This window comes from Cervus canadensis, chromosome 9, assembly GCF_019320065.1.
Source record: "Cervus canadensis isolate Bull #8, Minnesota chromosome 9, ASM1932006v1, whole genome shotgun sequence".
Classification (NCBI taxonomy): domain Eukaryota; kingdom Metazoa; phylum Chordata; class Mammalia; order Artiodactyla; family Cervidae; genus Cervus; species Cervus canadensis.
Window position 1 is genome coordinate 1336519 of NC_057394.1, and position 17407 is coordinate 1353925.

Sequence of the window (17407 nt, forward strand, 5' to 3'; positions counted from 1 at the left end):
ATTGTTACATCTAAATGAAAGATGAGAAAAGAGGTTTATTCCCTTCAGCTTTTCTTTTGGCTTAAATTAAAATTATTAAATCAAACTATCATTACATTAAAATTATTAAATATGGGATATGGAATAAATAAAAAGTTTGATTTCCCCATGTCAAACAGTTGCAAGAAATTCCAACAGATTTACGTGTCACAATTTAGAAATCGTTTTCCTTTTGCCTTTTTACTGATTTTTGTCTGTTATGAATGGACCGTCATGCATATTTTCATGTGCGTTATTTAACTTTTTTCCTTAGGACAGAGTCCTGACAGTGGGACTGGTGGGTCAAAGGTTACTGTGGTGACAGCCATGCTGGTGAGTCTTAAAGCACGCAGCAAAATGTCCCTGCTGAAAACATTCACGCCCCCGACGACGCGAAGAAGGTACCAGTTTTGCTGCAAGCTTGAGTGGACCATCCACGGTCACTCTCATCAGAAAACAACTGCTTCACGCTTTAAGATAATACTTTATCAACAGAACTAGAAAAACAATAAACAGTCCTCAAGACATGGAAACTTTACTCTCACCTTTTGGAAAAGTTGGTCCTGTGTGAGCTCCCAGACACGCTCCCGTCCTGCATCTGTGCACTCATGTGGGGACCCCGCGGGGGGCTGTGCCAGCGCCGGGAGGCTTCTCACCACCGGCTAGAGCCTGGGCACAGCCGTGTGCACCTGCGTGTGCGTGTGTGTCTGTACATGTGTGTGTGCAAGCATGTGTACATGTGTGCATGTGTCTGCATGTGTGCATGCATGTACCTGTGCGTGCATGTGTCTCTGTGTGCGCATGTGTCTGTACAAGTGTGTGCGTGCAAGCATGTGTACATGTGTGCATGTGTCTGTATGTGTGCATGTATGTACCTGTGTGTGCATGTGTCTCTGTGTGCATATGTGGCTGTACATGTGTGTGTGCAAGCATGTGTACATGTGTGCATGTGTCTGTATGTGTGCATGCATGTACCTGTGCATGCATGTGTCTCTGTGTGCACATGCGTGTACCTATGTGTGTGTGCACACATGTGTGCCGGTGTGCATATGTGTGTGCATGTGTACCCGTGCGTGCATGTGTGTATGCATGTACATGTGCACCCATGTGTTTGTGTGTGTGTGTCCACGTGTGTGGCCTTCTCCTTCACACCCGTCTGCACTAGAGGAGCCCAGAGGCACACCTGGGGACCACCCCCTCTCTGCACCCGCAACTTTCACCTTTTTCAGGTAAAAGGCACAGGTTTGGCTGGACTTGCCACTCTGACCCCCTGTCCTTCTAGAAGGTCTATTTTGCATGTTGCCAAAGGCAGTGTCAGCCACCCAGAGACGTCCAGCCCTGGGCACAGCCCCTCTCATCCACAACCTTATTCCTCCCCTAATGCCCAGACCCAGAGCCATTCAAGCTTTTCACTCTGCATTGAAATGCTTGGTAAAATTAAGTGAATTGAATTTACAACTTTTCTTATGACCCAAATTTCTCTAATTCTAACAAATCTTTTGTTTAGTTTTCAGCACCTCCCTCACCTTTTCTAAAATCTTGACACAAAAACGTGACAAATCTGAGCTCTCCATTCTGAATCTAGGTCTCATCTGAAAAATTATGAGGTTTCAAGACATAGAAAATGGCAAAATGGCAGTAACAATCCAGGGATTCCAGAGACAATCCCCCTGCCCCCAAGTCCACAAGAACACACGACCACCTTGATGGAGCAAGCGTTCCCTAGAACTTCTCCACCTTCCTCCTGACAGAAGCCCATCATCGCTCAGCAGAAGGAGAAGGGCGTTCAGACTTACCTGCCTGAGGACGGAGTACTCAGGCGTGCGTGCTTGCTTCTGGGTCCATCCTTGCCTGCGGGGCATGCCTTCAGATACAGAGTCCACCACCTCCTCTCTCAGACGAGTGCCATTTGTAATCCAACTCCAATCGACCTACACCGAGGTGTCGATCCTGGCTAGCTGCTCCAGGGCTGAGAGGCTGATAAGGAAGCCAGCAAGTTTCAGCTGCAGGGAGGACGTTGTCTCCAGTTCCTCTGGGTTTCAGCAGAGGAGACGGGCGTCCTCCAGAGCCCAGTTGTCTAAGAGCCCGGGGTAGGACTGGCCCTCCTCAGGGAGCATAGCTCAGTGTGGCCCCAAGCCCCAGCCTGCAGGCGCTGGCCTGGACAGCAGGAGGAGGGAACATGGGCTCCGTGGAGAGGCTGAAGGGCTGGCAAGCCGCTGGCGGTGGGCCACCGGTGCCCGTCTCTCCACCATCACACCCTCTCAGTCCCCATGTCCCCGCGTGCTCTGCGGCCCCCTGGGGGGTCACACACTGGAGAGTGGTCCCGGTGTTTGATGACAGCTGTTCTTCGAACAACTGCCTGTCCACTTTGTGCCAACAGGCTCTCAATCTCCGTCACGCAGTTAGTTCCGTCCTGGCGAATATTCAGTTCCCTCCTGATCGCTCTCCACGGACAGTCAGACCCAGAAATGTCAGAATGTCCCCAGCAGGGTCTTGCCCTCCTTGCCGTTGGGGGGTGTCTGTGGCCACTGGTCCGGGGATGCGGGCACATAGCCCCTGCATTGTGGGTGCACCAGGAGGATCAAGACAGGTGAGGAGGAGATGCTCCTGTTCCTTGAAGATGCAGACCTTCCGGGGGGCACCTGCCCCTCACAACTCCAAGGACTGTGCACCTTCTCAGAGTGGCAGGAGGGTGGGAGGATGCGGGGGCCCACTGGGCCGGGCTCCGCAACGGAGTGGACAGCAGGGCCTGCAGAGTGAAGAGCAAGATGCGGTCAGGGTCAGGGAGTGTCTGGGGGGCAAGTCCAACTCCACCTTTGGGGTTAAGGCCCACCCCCCATGGATGGTAGGGCAGAACCTGGAAAGGATGTGGTTCCCACTGACCTTACACTCACTATGCCGGTCTGGGCTGTTCCACTCTGTGTTTCTTTTCTTTCTTTCTTTTTCATTATTTTGATTTTATTCTCAGGTATCTTACTTGGCACTCAACCTAATCATAATGCTACTAATCATAAGTGCTAATGATAAGTCCTAATCATAAGTACTTTTAAAAAAACTATTAGTTCCCTCCCCAAAGGCTAATAGTTTACCCCAGGCTGTTTGTTACATTATCACCAACTTCCGTTTCTTTACAGCTGAATCTTACTTTGATGGATCGGGCTTCTCGGGATCTCAGGTGCACCAAGCATCTCCTAGGAGAGGCCTGATGGCAAGGTCATGCTCGCTCCATGAAGGGGCTAGCTTCTGCACCTGCCTCCCTTGCTCTGGAGTCACTCCCAGACACAGGGGAAAAGGTCGGTAAATCACTGAACCTTCACCTGGCATCGCTAGGGCTTGAAGTGAAGACTTTCTCGGGCAGATCACTCTCAGCATCATGAGGGAGGTAAGGCCTGCCACTCAGGTTGCAGCATTGGAGAGCGACCGGGGAGACCAGGTGGAGCCCCGCGTCAGGACAACGGCCAGCGCCCAGCTGGGCCTGCCTGTCTTCACACAGGCTGAAAGGGTGCTTCCAACGTGTTTAGGCTTATTGCGGATGTTATCCAGCCCTCCTGTTTAACACGTGTGCATCTGATCTCTTCTGGTCCTGCCCACTTTAATTAGCCCCAAGTGCGCTGTGCTTTCGGTAACCTTTCTCTCAAATAATGCTCAATAATTTTAGTTGGGTTTTCCTGCACTGAAACAAGGAATAGTTATTCCTTTTTTTCCCTCCAAAATAGAGTGCTGGCTTTTGAGGTCAATTTGGCTCATATTCATTCCGTATTTTCATAAAGTCGGGAATGGCCTGGCTGGGGGGGAGGAGGTGCTCGTGTGAGGACAAAATGACCCAGAGGACCCAGTTTGCACGCAGTCTTTTGACCTTCTAAAGAAAAAAGGGGACACACCATGCTGAGCCCTCAGCCTGTGGTTCAAGCCTGTTGGCTGCATTTCGGTCTCAGCCCAGGGAAGTCTCCTCAGAGAGCGATGCTCTTCCTCCAGTGACTGAGGAGGAGGGACAGCTGGGCCCCTGAATGCCTGGGCACTCAAAGGACACTCTCAGAACCCTCGGGAAGGGTTTCCCCACGGGGCTTTGTATCAGCTGTCTGCTGCCGTGTAACAAATTACCCCAAACACCGTACGTTAAATGTCCTTAATTTCACACCACAGAAGTGGAACTCCAGATCCCAAAGCGACTCTTGATGTCCCCAGGAAACCTGGTTTCCTGCCCATTTTCTTATGTACCTAAGTAGAAGTTTGTGTGTATGTCACAAATAAGAATCTGCCTGCAATGTGGGAGACCTGGGTTTGATCCCTGGGTGGGGAAGATCCCCTGGAGAAAGGACAGGCTACCCACTCCAGTATTCTGGCCTGGGGAATTCCATGGACTGTATGGTCCGTTGGGTCGCAAAGAGTCGGACATGACTGAGGGACTTTCACTTTCACTTTTCATGTCACAAATAAGAACAGTCAAGGGCATAACAAAATCCATTTCCTTTTCAGGTGTGGAGGTGGGAGGTGCCTGTTGCAGCATCTAGGTGCTTGAACCACTTTTCTCTTAGACTGAATTGACGTCACCTCTAAGTATTCAGTGGGATGTGTTATTATCCTCAGTGTTGTTTGCAGCTCCTCTCAGAAGCTCCCGTCTCCCTGCCCTGACTTGAACTTCTATTTTGTGGGAATCACAAGTCTCTATCACGGGCGGGTAGTAAAGATCACCTGCTTGAGCTACAATATGGGAGAGAGGCCGGGGCACATGTGCCAAGGTCTGCCGTGGGCAGGGCGCCCAGCAAACGGGAGTCCCCACCCCTCCCTCAACCGAGTTCTATCTCCTCATCCGTCTCTCCCCCAAGCTGCCCCTGGAAACAACCTGGGCATCTTCATGTTCCTCCCCAGGCCGCCTTTCTCATCTATAAGGACTGACCCTAGATGGCAGGCTGTGAGCATCCTTGCTTCCAGCTTCCTCCCATGCCAGGGAAACCCCTAGCCCCCCCCCACCAGGCCCCAGTGCCCCTGGAGGGGCCACGCTGGGAGCCTCTGCCTGCAGACCCCCGGGTGCTTCCAGTTCACACATCTTCACCAGAATGGTGCCCCCCATGCCCACCTCGCCGGACGCCAGCTCCACACAGATGTCTCCCAAGCGCCCGGCAGAGTTCACAGTCATGGTGCCAGGGCCCCTCTGCGAGTGTTTTCACTCCTGTGTCACAGATAAAGGGGCTTCCCTGGCTGCTCAGATGGGAAAGAATCTGCCTGCAATGTGGGAGACCCAGGTTCCATCCCTGGGTTGGGAAGATCCTCTGGAGAAGGGAATGGCAGCCCACTCTCATATTCTTGCCTGGAGAATCCCACAGAGGAGCTTGGCGGGCTATAGTCCATTGGGTCAGCAGAGAGTCAGACAGGTCTGAGCAGCTAACACTTCCACCCTCACTACAGATAAAGAGTCTCAGGTGTTGGGGTGACCCAGTTGTGCAGTTTCTACGCTGATGTCTGCCAGCCAACAGCGTGTGTGTGTGTTTGCAGAAGCCTCTCTGTCTCTCTCATTTATCACATCCCTGGTTGGAGGCAGACACCCCTCTGCTAAATGTCAGCCACCGGCCCCCTGGAGACCCCTTCTTCACCGAGAGGCTGTGCTGTTCATAAGCTCGCCCACGAGGAAGAGCGAGCCCACTGCAAGGACAGATCACTCCAGTGCAGCAGCTCTTAGAAGTGAATCAGGAGGGGACCTGGGGACCCCCGCCTCCCTTGAGAGAGGAGGGTCTGGGCACTGCAGGGAGCACCTCCCACGTAAACAGAGAGGCCAGCACTCTGTGAATCCCCAGAAGGCTCCCCCATGCCGCTGCCTCCAGGCCCAGGCTGCCGTGTCCAGGCCCCATCTGCTCTCGGCTAATGGAAACTGGAGAGTGGGGCGCGGAGATGCTGGGGCGGGGGAGGCTTGCTAGTAATGAACCTTGCTGGGGGTCTCTGCCTCTCCCCGCCTCTGGACCGTGATGAGCCAGTCGGACCTGTGGCTCTGGGCCTGTGGTTTGTGAAGTGCGGCTGGGGGAGGGGACCCCGGACTGGCCCCTCTGGAAGGACTTGAGGGCCGAGCATTGCCGGGCTTTTTATAAAGATAATTGTTGCTTGTGAGGGTTCTAGACAGCCACTCACATACACCCAGGAGGAGCAGGGACCCTCATCTCGTGTGGACTCAGTAGAGGAGGAGCGATGCGGGTTCCGGGCCCTGCACGCTGCGGCTTTGCCCCGCTAACCCTCTGTTTCCATTTTCTGCTTTGTGTTGTGGACACAGACAGCAGCCTCACGGATTTAAGTCCACTCATGTCCCTCGTGAGGGTCCGGGGAGAGTCTCAAAGATCCCTTCTGGCTTTAATGGAGCTTAAAATGTCTCACTGTCCTCATGGCCTTAGGGTTCAAAGCATGTTGGTGGAAAAAAATAATGTTATTAATGCAGAAAATATGTGTCCAGTGGTCCTCCTTCTGGGGTTTAGACATCGAGGTCGCACATGCAGCGTGGAGAAGCTTTCTCTGGGGAACCGCTCAGTTCTTGGACGTGAAGCAGACACAGAGGCATTTCTGCTCAAGACCCCAAGAGGACACTGCGGCCCATGGCCCTGGCCGCACTGTGCCTGCTCCAGGGGGCAGGGCCACTGAGGCCCACTCCCCTACCCACCCGCTCTCCTCTCAGACGCTGGCAGAGCAGGTCCTGACCAAGCCACCATCAGTCACCCCTGACTTCTCAGGAGCCTGATGTGAGAGAGATAGCTGGACCCCTCCCCACATGACCAGATGACATGCGAAGAGCTGAGAAGCAGTGGAAGGTTATACTTTTCAGCAGCATTTAGGCATTTTAAATTCCCCTTTATATTAAATTTTCATACGTGGCAAGAAGAAGTTAGTCAGTTGGTCATGCCCGACTCTGTGTGATGCCATGAGGGTGAACCAAGTTTCAAGCAGTTTGTCTGAGATTTCATTTTCAGCCACTTTGGCAAAACACTTAAGGAGCAGAATCAAGTAAATCATCTCCATGATCAGAAGTCAGATTTCAAAAGGTAAAATATTACCTTTTCTTCCCCCAAGTATCATCTTGACACTAAAATATTGAGAATGAAAGGAGGGGGGTGCTGGTCCCCCCTCCTTTAAGTCAGCAGAGACGTCTACACAGACGTCAGAGAGGATTCTGTCCAGGCTCCGATCCTGAGGCCACCTGGGCAGATGCAGCCTGCCTCAGACCCCAGTCTGCCCAGTGAGTGAGTCCCCAACATGGAGGGCAGAGTGCAATGCTCTTTGAAATGCCCAGTGCAGGTGAGCTGTGCCAGAGCCATCTCTAATGGAGCTGTAATGACAAGGAAGACTTTGCATGAAGGCTTGGTGTCAAGAGATCCAGGTTCTGTGATCCAGTTGCCGTCAAAGGATCCAGGCACCATATTCAACAGGTCTGCACTGAGGCCGGGCTCAGGGCTGTGCCAAGTAAGGGTGAGCTGCTGGCAGCCTGCAGAACACAGAGGGTGCACTCGGGAAAAGCAAGGAAGGCGGAGGTGAGCTGAGCCACCGTGACGGGATGCTTCCATGCAGGGACGGTGCCGGGTGTGCGCCGGGGGAGCGCTGCTGGGCAAAGCACGCGAAGTCGTCCTGAGCACAAAGGGCAGTGGTGAGCTTGGGGCTCGTGGTCACAGGCCTTCCCAGGACGCCAGGCGTGCAAAGGCCCTGATTCAGGGGGTCAAGCTTGTCACGGAAACAAGGGCTGCCTTCCTGGCTCCCCCACGCTCGGGCCACGGCTCTCCCCATCCTCTGGCCGCTGGACCTGAGCCCCGCGGGCAGGTGGCTGGGCCGTGGCCGAACCCCCAGCTCAGCGTTGGGCAGCACTCAGCGCCAGCTCCGGCTGCCCTCCCTGCGTGTCTGCCTGAGGTTTTGCATTTGTTTGAGGCTTGCATCTGCGTGCAGACAATGAGCAGTAATTTTAAACCTGTTTGCCACGCATTTAACCCAGATACTTCTTTTGTGACCATTTCACTCGCATCTGGGGTTCAGTGCAAAGAGGTCGTGAGGAACAAAGAGAGCAAACGCCGCAGCCAGCAGCTGCAGGGGCCCAGCCCGGCACACCCACGCACACTCGCCCCGCTTTCAAAGGCTCCGCGGCCGAGGGCGTGTGCCCGCTCGCTGGCAGGGTCGGGCTGCATCCCACGACACTTTTCATGTTGTCAGATATACGTTGGCTGGGAACAACCCCTCACTGGGTCTTGCAGGAGTGAGGGAAACCCTCCACCCTCAACGGTTTGGGCCCCACGGAAATGGGGGCACTGCTCCCCATGCGAAGGAACGACCGTACTGGCCAGGAGGAAACATGGTCTGGGGCTGCCAGTCAATGGTTCCAAGGCCTGTGGTTTAAACCGGGGACTGGGAGGTCCCCAAGGGACTGGCCCTCTATGGCCTGGAATGATTCCTCCCTTCTCACACCTGGTCCTTAGAGCAGACACGTCCGAGAGACAGGTGGGCTGCTTCTGGAGCCTGGCCACTGCTGTCAGCAAAGCTGCAGTGAGCACGGGAGTGCAGGTATCATTTCAACATCCTGCTTGCATCTCTCTCACTAAATATCTGGAAGAGACCATCGTGTGGCCACAGAAAAGGAGCCCCTGCCCTCTGCAAGACCGTGGACAGGCCTGCGGGCACGCCGCTGAGACGAGTCAGAGACCAACTGTGTGGCCTCACGTATTTGCAGAATTTTAAAAAGCTGAGCTCATAGAAGCGGAGGACAGAGTGGTTAGCAGGGGCTGCGGCTGGGGGACCAGGGAGATGCTGGGTGAAGGGCCCAGAGTCGCACCTAGAAGGTGAGTGAGTCCTGGGACCCGGCGCCCAGCAGGGTGAGGATGTCACGGAGACCATTCCGTCAACTTCAAAGTCTCCAGCAGACGGATCCTCCATGGTCTCACCACAAAGAAAGGATGCTTACGTCACAGCATAGACGAGTTAGCTAAGGCTATGGTAGTATCATGTTGTGATACATAAATGTGTCAAATTTATGATGCATTTACTGATGGACTCACTGTACGTCTTGAACGTACACAGTTTTCTGAATCAATCACACCTCAGTCTGTCACACACACACAATTCCAGGTCCATCGTCCTGAACTTGCTGTTTCCTAAAGCAGGGAAAGATTGAAGGCGGGAGGAGGAGGGGACGACAGAGGATGAGATGGTTGGATGGCATCACCGATTAAATGGACGTGAGCTTGAGTAGGCTCCGGGAGTGGGTGATGGACAGGGAAGCCTGGTGTGCTGCAGTCCATGGGGTCGCAAGAGTCGGGAACGGCTGAGCGACTGAACTGAATAGAAAAGCAGGGAACGGATGGAAACCCTTGTGACTAAGGGAAACCTCAACTTCTCTCTCTCTGTTCTCTGCTCCACCCCAGGGCACACTCCCCAGAGCCGAGAGCTGCAGAGCCTCTGACGGCCACGGGGCTGGGGCTCGCTGGCCTAACGAGGACGTGGGGCCGTTGTGGCCATGCTCGGGGGATGTGGGCTCCGCGTGACTCTGTCCCGTCGAGGGCTGGGGTCCGATCTGTGTTCTGGTCCTTGTCCCACAGACACCCCTGGGGGACCCCCTCTTTTTCCAGAACATGGCTGTGGGGTCTTGGGGACCCCTGAAACCTCAGGGGTCTCAGAGTCAGAGCACTTTTTCAAGCCAAATTCAGAAGCACATTCATACAAAATCTGGTTGTTCTTTCTTATGGTATCAAAAAGAGACAAAATTTTTACAGTCACAAGAAGGGTGTCACCTTGTTTGACGCGGCCGTGTGCTCCTCACGCACAAGGCTGGACAGACGGAGGTGGGGTCTGCAGGCAGCCCCTCCCGTGGGGGAAGGGGGCTGTCAGAAACTCGGGGTCTTCACGGCGCCGTCGGCAGCCCGGGGTCACCGGGACGGGCCTCAGTCTGGTGCGAGCGGGCCGCTGTCCCGGCCGGAGCTGAGCATGGAAGCGTGGCCAGTGCAAACAAGACCTACATTCTCGTTTTCTTTGGTTTTGAATCATTTAAACCCAAATTTAAATGTTAAAGCTCTACGAGACTCCTGGCGGACATACTGGCCTGTGCCTGTTAAAGTCTTCTCTGGGTCCTCTTGCCCTGTGCTCAGCAACCCCCCACGCACGCCGGGCAACTTACACAGACACAAAGAAACCCCCACAACTGCAGCACCACCGCAAGGGAAATAATCAACTTTTGTGACTAGAAAATTTAATCCTTATCCTGTACGTTGCTTTCTTTTTCATTGATACAGTGCGAAAACTGTCCCTAGAAAATTGAGATGAGACAAACAAAATCCCCTTCAATCAACTCATTACGTTTGCTGATGTCCTGGGGGGAGAGTTTTTAATTTAGCTGTTCTTTAATTTAGATGTTGTTTCTTTTAAAAGGCCCTCCTCTGGGACAACGACACAGACCCATGCATTTCTTTTTTTTTTTTTCAGAAACCACAGACCCATATAAAGGCAATTAGTGATATTTTTACCCTTTAAAAAATGAAAGAAGTTAGATTTTTGAAAGGAAAAAAGTTTTCAAGATGAACACATTTAAAAAATAAATTTACTTGTAATTTTCTGTATATGATTAAAGCAACCAATTGTCATAGTAAATTGTGTTTATTTAGTGCTTTTGCTCACCGCTTTATTCATAGCCCCCGGCACGGGAAAAGTCCACGAATATTGGCTGTGACCCTGTAGCCGCTGACCCTGACACCCCAGTCCTGACGTCAGCAAAGTTCTCCAGATTTTGCCAGGGGTTCCCTGGAGGGGTGTTCGGCTGTTTGCAAGCTAATGGTGGCTCTCACCTGCCATGACTGTTAACGCACCAACCTCTGTGTCTGTTATCTGTTATAAGCGAACGTTATCACGGGCCTTCCTCGGGGGCGGCGGTGACTGTGTGTGTGAAGTGTGTTAGTCGCTCAGCCGTGTCCCACTCTTTGTGACCCGACGGACTCCCCCGTCCGTGGGATTCTCCAGGCAAGAATACTGCAGTGGGTTGCCATTCTCTTCTCCAGGTATCTTCCTGACCCAGGGATGGAACCCGGATCTCCTGCATTAGAGGCAGATTTTTTTTTTTTTACCGTCTGAGCCATCAGGGAAGCCCTGTAAGATTAGGTGAACTAACGGACGGAGAGCAAACTGGAGTTGTCCAGATTATCTTCCGTCTGGACTGTGGGGTCTCCAGGACCAGGGTGCGTCCCCCTTGTCTCCGCGTTTTTGTGCAGATGTGTGTTTGTAAATGAATTACAGGAGGCTCAGCGGTAAAGAGCCCGCCTGCCAATGCAGAAGACGTGAGTTTGATCCCTGAGTTGGGAAGATCCGCTGGAGAAGGAAATGGCCACCCACTCCAGTATTCTTGCCTGGAGAATCTCCATGGACAGAGGAGCCTGGCGGGCTGCAGTCCCTGGGGTTGCCAAGAGTGGGACACATCTGAGCATGCACACGATAAAACAAAAGATACAGGCGTCAGGAGTGGAGAGGTGAGGGAGGGCGGTGATCGGCCGTCACAGGGAGGGAAGGCTGGGCTGGCCCTGGGGAGGGGGTGGCCAGGGCGGGTCCCTGGGCTTCTGCTCTGCTGACGGTGTGGTGTCTGACGGCACCTTGCGTGGGGCCGTCCTGTGCGTGCTGTGCTGTGCGCGGCACCCCTGGCCGCCACCGCCCGCACCCAGAGCAGCCCGGTCCTGACATCCACAGAGTTCTCCAGATCTCGCCATGGGTTCCCTGGAGGGGTGTTTGGATCCATTACCCATTTCTGCCAGGGCTCTAGTTGCAAAGTGCCAGAGGTTTTGACAGTCTACTCCATCCTAGTCTTGTTTTTAAAATTTTGCAAAACTGAGTCTTTTCAGGAGCTGTGTGATGCTTGCGGTAGAAATGCCTAATCTGACCGACCACACCCATTGACAAAGCTTTCTCTCTGGGAATGAGGTTGCTGCGGTTCAGTCACTCAGTCGTGTCCGACTCTTTGGGACCCCATGGACCGCAGCACGCCAGGCTTCCCCGTCTTTCACCATCTCCCAGAGTTTGCTCAAACTCCTGTCCATTGAGTCAGTGATGCCACCCAACCATCTCATCCTCTGCCACCCTCTTACCCTGCCTTTTAGATTAGGAATGATTTTATTTTCTTCTTTGGGATTACATATATATTCCAAATGTACCATAAAAGCTTTCTTACACTAAACTAAAATTGCATGAAAATGTATTTATCAAATTACATTGAAAAATAATTCTCTTCTTCTTTTTGTCTAGATCCTTTCAATATAATCTGGTTAGTCCTAACCTTGAGGTCACAAGAACGTCACTGTGAGGTGATAATAATTGTGCTATAAATATATATATGGAAAACAGAAGCACACAGCACTGCTGGACTCTGGTCTGGAGGAAGTGTCTTCCTACTAGATCCCCCCTCTGGCTGGCTGCAGGCGTGGCGGTGGTGGGCGTCTAGTTCCACCACCCACGACTGCTTTGCACCGTGGCATTCGATGCAGCTGTGGAATTCGTGCATGATTTTACCTGGGGCTAGAGCGAGGAGGGAGGCCCCTCTTTCACACTGGGGGGCTCTGCACTCTCGTGGACCCCGGCAGCTGTCTGCCAGCGTGAGACCACGGGCTCAGTCCCACGTCTTCCGCAGGAAAACGATCACGGCCTCGTCAGCAGCATGGGGTCCTCGATGTCTCAGTGGGGCCTGGGAGCCAGAGCACACGCCCAGACCGACCCGCCTCCCACGCTGGTGCGAGGACTGTTTATGAAAAGGCTCAGGATGGGGCCCAGCAAACGTCGGGTCCAAGCACATCACAGACGAAGGCCGGAGCCCCGGGGACATCGATTTATAGCACATCGGACGGCGCTCAGATCAGCCACACGAACACCCACGAGAGGCTGCATTCCCCTCATGCTCGTAGACAACAATTATTCCTTAAGAACAGGTTTCTTAAGAAAGGCTGAGAGACAAAGAGGTTCTTCTTGGAAACCCTGCTCAATAATAAGATAATGAAATGTTGGAAGGCTGGTGTCATCTAAGGCTGATAATAACATATCTTGTACTTCTCCCATTTTGTTTTCTGCAGGCCAGACAAATTAAATTAAACATCTCTTTGCTCACCAGCCTGAGATGAGTTGCTATAATGGCTCCTGCTCCGTCCATGGAATGACTGGCTCGGGGGTGAATGGGCCTGGGGTCAGGGGCTGAGGGGAGCCCAGCAGAGATGGAGGGAGGCAGCAGAGAGCTGGGCCTGTCTGCAGTGATGTCAGCAACGCTGATGATGCCAAAACATGACCAGCAAGTGAGCCTGGGGCCAGGGCCCACGTGACGGAGGGTGCGTGAGGCCAGCTGGGTGGGAACCGTGCAGCCAAGCCCTCCAGCCCTGAGGCCGCCTCTGCCCCCAGTTCTAACACCAGCCAGACGGCGTTCACGGGCGGCCCGGCCAAGACTCGAAGTTAACAAACTGTTTAAAAATATCCCCACTTTTCACTGGTAAACACCGTGTCTACTAATATATATTGAGAAAATTAGTGTTTTCATGCAACAGTTTCTGGTACATTACCTAAACTCAATGTGCAACTCACACACGGCGTGTCGTTGCTAGCAGCATCTGAACGCAATGTTTCACCACCAACTAGGGGCGTCGCGGCAATTATTTGACAGGCGATAAAAAGAGAATAAAGCTCTTTGGTGAGATTTTTATAGTCTGTTCCCCACAGTCTCAGTCATCGGAGTGGAAGAAATGAAGACGTACAATTTAACCAGTATGTTTACGTGCATCCAACAGATATTTTTCTGGGGAGATTAATTGAATTACACCTATAAAATGCTTACACTGTACACTTACCAGTCCTGAGATGGTTCGGAACAATTAGGAGAATATGTTTTCATTAGTAATAAAAGGCAACTACCCCGGCCCAGCAACACTGTGCCACAGGCTGTGGAGACAGCGCGCTCTGAGCGCGTTTGCTAGCACGCTGTTTCACATCACCCCATGTATGATACGGGGTATGTATGATATGATGTGAAGTTCACACAGAACTTCACTGACGCCCGTTAACTCCAAAATCTCAGATTCTAAATGCAAAGCGACCTTGTATCAAAACCCCGCCCCTTCTGTCCTGGCAGTGTGGTACACGAATCCAGCAACAGAAGCTGTGGATTTGTGGGGTGGGTGAGAAATGCCCGGGGGTGGTCCTCGGTTCTGAGGTTGTACTTTGGGTGACAGTGGGCTGGCTCAGAGAAAAATGGAATCATCCAGACTGAAAAATCCCCTTCACCGCTGATGGATGGGAGCTTCATTTTCACACGTATTTTAAGAAGCTCCTCCAGTTTGTGTTTCCTTTTGTAGACTTGGGTCCCCGGAAGCGTCCGTGCCCGAGGAGAGCTCAGGTGTCTCCCGGGCGTTTCCCATCAGAGGCCGCACCAGTGGGCCCACCCTCATCCTCGCGGGAGACCATGCTGCTCTGAGCCTGACAGGGAGCTTCTGGCTCCGAGAATAAAGGTAGGACCTTTCGTGCCGAGGCGGCTGCACCTCTCCACACGCACCTTCTCTCGGGCCCCCAGCCCTGCCCTAACTCTGCCCCCTCCGCTCCCGGACCCAACGTGGGCTTGAAACATTGACTCTAGGACAGAGGGAGAGTGCAGGGATGGGTCGGGGGTGGTGCAGTCAGAGGACCTGGCTCGCAGGACACTGCGGACTCAAGGGCCTGAGTCCCTCAGGGGGCTCTGGAAGACGGGGACCCACCCTCTTGGACCCGTCATCCACTCTCCAAGTCCAGCGGCAAGAGCATGCCAGCCAATCCATGCATCCGAGTGCCAATCGAGAGGGGCAGGGGGGGCAGCTGGGGTCCCACAGGGTCCCGGCTGCTGGCGGAGCTGCTTGGAATGCAGTGGAATCATGGTCCATGATCAGCCTTCCATCACCGAGTTTGTAGGAAGATGTGAGTGAGGGGTGGCTGGTGGGGCCAGCGCAGCTCCCGCGGACCCCGAGTGTGGACTGTGGGAGCCCCCAGCCCCTTCGCCCAGAGAAGGGCTCGTCACCCCACCCCACCCCAGCTTTTGCACCATCCCACTTGGGCCTGAATCTGCCTGCTGACCTTCAACCTCCGACTCCTTCTCAACTGGCGGACAGTCTTTTAAAAGCGCAAATTTGAGGACCTTTACCCGCTTCATGGGCTCCTCTGGCGGCTCAGACAGTAAAGACTCTGACTGCAATGCAGGAGGCCTGGGTTCGATCCCCGGGTTGAGAAGATCCCTGGAGAAGGACGTGGCAACCGACTCCAGTATCCTTGTCTGGGGAGCCCCATGGACGGGGAGTCTGGTGGGCCAGAGCCCGCGGGGTCGCAAAGGGTCAGACACAACTGAGCAACTAGGCATGCATGCACACATGCACGCATCCTCTTCACTAACAGTCCTCAGGGAGTTCTCCCCCGAAACTGGGACAGGGAGGGTTTGGGAGGGAGGGTGCTCAGCCACAGGCATCTGTGGGCCGCAGTCTGTGCTGACGTCTGAGGCGTGTGACCCCTGGGCTGCAAACCCCACGAGGACAGAGAACTGCCTTTGAGGTTGGCCACTGCCTGTCCGTGCCCGCCGGCTGGTGCGGGACAGAAGCACCAAGTGGCTCGCCAGGCAGCGGCTGGGGTGGGAGAACGGTGACTTGGCCAGAAAGCCTCGGCTTTGGTATTGACCTTGGCCGTGAGCTTCCAGACCCGACGTGGCCGTGCCCGCGTGCAGGCAGCACTGGGCATGACCAGTCACTGGCTTCACAGGGCATCTCACTCAGGCTGAAGTCGGCAGAGAGGCCCAGAGCACCCTCGGTGGGGACCACACACTCTCCCGCCCTAGTGGCCCCTCGAGATGTTCCTTCCAGATGCACAGGGAACACGCCGGGGACTGGGGACGTGGCCAGAGACCGGGCCGGAAGGAGAAGGGGCAGCAGGCCGTCACCGCACGCCACAAGCCCCACATCAGACTGGAGCAGAGTGCGCTTGTCCGGCCTCCCTGGAGGGACCCGGGGGGCCTCCCTGACGCCGTGTCCCCGAGGCCCGGCTTCAATCCAGCGAGCACCGTTTCATTTAAAACGTCAAGGTTTAATGACCCAAAGAATAGGAATTGATGAGGAAAGACACGCCACCCCTAATCTTGAAACATATTTCTCATCACAGTCATTAATCCTTCTAAGACTGTCTTCCTCGGGAGGAAAAGCAGAACTGGAAACACAGCGGCTCTTCATCCCGGCCCCTCCGCGTTTCAGCCGCCGGGGCCCGGGGCGGCTGGGGACATGCAGGCTGCCCCCCTGGGCCTGCGGGGAGGTCGCACCACCCCCACCCGGGCGCTCGGGCCCCTGTTCCGAGAGCCGGTCTTACCGCGGGGCTGGCTCCCGAGCACGCAGCCTGCAGGGCTCAGCCCTCCCCGCCCTCCGCCGAGCTGGGTGATCCCGCCGCATCCTCCCGCCTGCCCCGTGCTCCTGCTCTGTGCTCCAGCAGCCGAGTCGCCCCGAAAGGAAAGCTTCCCGGTGACAGACTGAGAGCTGCCCTTCCGTCCACTGTGGGTGCTCGAGAGCCCGCTGTGCAGGGTCCCCGGGATGCAGAGAAGACCCCAGGCCGTCCCCATGGTTCTGGGCCCGTGGAGACAGACCCAGCTGTGGAGGGAGAGACGCCGCGGGGTCACAGGCGCTGGGACGGCGCCAGGCCCGGGGTCAGACGCTCATGGCCACACTCCTCCTGTCCAGGGCATCCAACCTCCCAAGTTCTTTCCTTCAGCACATACTGATTTCAGGCTGAAAATACCCAGCTGACCTGGAGTGGAGCATGGGCCCCGCTGAAGAAGAGCATTAATCTGGAAAATGACGGACAATACGTTTTAAGGGGTGCCATCACAAAGGGGTCTAACATCGGGCTTGTGAGGCCCAGCACAGACCCGCACCTCCACCTGACTGGCTGGAGGCACTAGGAAGTCATCTTCCGACATGTGTGAATGAATGAATGACTTCAGATAAAGGTGACTGATGTGCGGCCACTTGTCACCCGGCTGGAGCAGGTTGGAAGCTGACACTGTCCTTCTGGGGGAGAGAGGGGTGTGCAGCGCATCAGGAGGGAAGTTTGCTGCCGAGTCAGGGGGACAGCCTGCTCTGTCCCCACGAGGTCCCCAGGGAGGGCACCCAGCCAGCAGGACGAGGCCCTCAAGCAGGGATCGCTGCGTGTGCGTGGAGAGTGGCTCACGGGGCGGGTCAGTCTTCACTCTGGTGAGATGGGGCTGGGGCTTCCGCAGCTGACCGCAGCGATGAGCCTGGCTGGCGGGGATGCCGTGGGAACCCGCCGTGGGGGCGGGGGAGCGACCCCCCTTCCTGGTCTGTGAAACGGGACGGTTGCAGGATCGACCTCCTAAGGCGGCTGGAAGGACCAGCGAGCGGTGAGCAGGGCC

The 17407-nt window shown here is 54.6% G+C and overlaps 1 long non-coding RNA gene across 1 annotated transcript in view; it reads right to left on the reverse strand.

Moving 5' to 3' along the window:
- Positions 1 to 1822: 1822 nt before the first annotated feature.
- LOC122447471 overlaps positions 1823 to 17407 on the reverse strand; it is a 300507-nt gene continuing 284922 nt past the window's right edge. Inside the window, exon 4 of the long non-coding RNA XR_006271247.1 lies at positions 1823 to 2767. This is a non-coding gene — a long non-coding RNA (uncharacterized LOC122447471). The remainder of the gene's footprint in view (positions 2768 to 17407) is intronic.